Source organism: Alligator sinensis, unplaced genomic scaffold, assembly GCF_000455745.1.
Source record: "Alligator sinensis unplaced genomic scaffold, ASM45574v1 scaffold794_1, whole genome shotgun sequence".
Classification (NCBI taxonomy): domain Eukaryota; kingdom Metazoa; phylum Chordata; order Crocodylia; family Alligatoridae; genus Alligator; species Alligator sinensis.
Window position 1 is genome coordinate 529,226 of NW_005842125.1, and position 2,120 is coordinate 531,345.

The window sequence follows — 2,120 nt, forward strand, 5'->3', positions numbered from 1 at the left end:
AGTCCGTGTGCAAAGCCTCCCCCTGCATACAAGCCATAATCCTCCCCAGCCATCCTCCTCCCACAAAATCAAATCCCCCCACAAACTCCATACCCATCCATACATACCCACCCACATGCTCCCCCACCCCACATACACACACCCATGCACCCACAAACCGATACCCACCCACACCCTCCCACAATATACAAGAGTAAAACTTCATTTTAAGCTATTATGCAATCACCTCTACATACACTACACAAACGCATGTAAATCAGGACAGAAATATTTTTTGAAATTAAATTAATGAATTTTGTAGTACTTGTTTGATTTTTAGAATATAATTTGGTATTTTTCTGGTTCCGAAATGGCAAACCCCTTGCTGAAAGAAGTACTTCTGGGGACAAGGCAAGGGACTTCTGGTGGCAAAGGTCAGGGGCTAGGGGGGCAGGACTTATGGTCCCAAGATGGCGACCAGGAGGCGGGGCACCTGTCAAGGGGCAGGGCTGCCCTCCTCAGCGGCTTGCCAATACTCGGTAAGCGGCCCTCCACCCATAATTATTGCCCGCCCCTGCTCTTGAGTAATGAGTACTCTGTTTTGGAATCTCTCTTCCCCAAACTACTGTTTTGTAGCAGCAAACCTCAAAGTTATTTTATTTTATCTGAAAGTATAAGACCTGTGTTAGAATTGCCCTTGGGTTACCACCTTTTAAGTGAACCAGAACGTGTACCTTAAAAGCAATGCTATAGCACAGACGTACCACTGATTCTTCGGTAGTGGGCACGGCCAAGGTTTCTGTTCACAAGTAGAGCTCTGCTGAACTCCCACAAGAGAGCTAGAAAACTATTTTTGGTTAATGTAGTACTCTTTCACTGTTGATCTTATCTGCTTAGCACTAGTAATTCAGGAAGAGTGTCAATTTTGTTAGCTTTTTCTTCAAAAGTTGGTGTTCTGTTACATTTTTGTGTGTTGCGTTTATATTTCTAATTTTTGAATTACCGTGCAACACTATTTCACTTACAGTTTTTTTCAAAGGATAACATTTGAACTGGTACATTTTCTTACTTTAAAAAATTGCTTTATAATTAAAAAGAAGAGATATTATAACTTTTTGTGGGTTTCTTCCAAAACATGAAAGTAGCCAGGTCTGGATGTTTGGTGAAACAAATGACTTTCCCAGTTTTCTTCTTTATAGTTTAATTCTTGTCAAATATTCTTCACGTGGGGAAAAAAGGAAGGGGAAGATGTGAACATACAAAGAAAATAAAACTGCACAAATACACAGCTCTTTTGATGCTGTAGCAGGACATGAGTAGCAGGGTGCTTGATGAAGGTTGTTCATAGCAAAGTATGGGTTGGATAAATGGACTGTGAGGTGGGTAGTAAACTGGCAAGATTCCCAGGCTCAAAGGGTAGTAGTCATAGTATCATAGTAGCTAGGGACAGGAGGGACCTGAACAGATCATCTAGCCTGACCCCCTGCCACAGGCAGGAATGTATGCTGGGTTCACAAGACCCCAGACAGGTGATCGTCCAACCTGCTCTTGAATTTGCCCAAGGTAGGGGTGAGGACCACCTCCCTGGGAAGTTGGTTCCAGATTTTGGCCACCCTAACTGTAAAAAATTGCCTTCCGATCTCTAACCTAAACCTATTCTCCATCAGCTTATGACCATTGTTCCTCGTCACCCCAGGTGGTGCTGGGGAGAAAAGGGCTCTGCCTATTTGCTGTTGATCTTCCCTGATGAGCTTGTAGGCAGCCACCAGGTCCCCCCCTCAGCCTCCTCTTGCTGAGGCTGAACAGGTTTAGGTCCCTCAGTCTCTCCTCGTAGGGCCTGTCCTGCTGCCCTCTCACCAAGCGGGTGGCCCTCCTCTGAACCCTCTCAAGGCAGGCCACATCCTTCTTAAAGTGTGATGCCCAGAACTGAGCACAGTACTCCAATTGAGGCCGGACCAATGTCGCATAGAGGGGGGGAGTATCACCTCTCTGGACCGGCTTGAGATGCATCTTTGGATGCACGACAAGTTGCGGTTGGCTATGCTGGCTGCGGTCTGGCATTGGCGGCTCGTGTTCATCTTGGAGTCAATAATGACTCCGAGATCCCTTTCCGCCTCTGTGCTTTCAAGAGGGGAACTCCC

At 45.9% G+C, this 2,120-nt stretch overlaps 1 protein-coding gene across 5 annotated transcripts in view; it reads left to right on the forward strand.

Moving 5' to 3' along the window:
* MAP4K3 (mitogen-activated protein kinase kinase kinase kinase 3) overlaps positions 1–2,120 on the forward strand; it is a 138,733-nt gene that overhangs the window by 49,218 nt on the left and 87,395 nt on the right. The window lies entirely within an intron of this gene.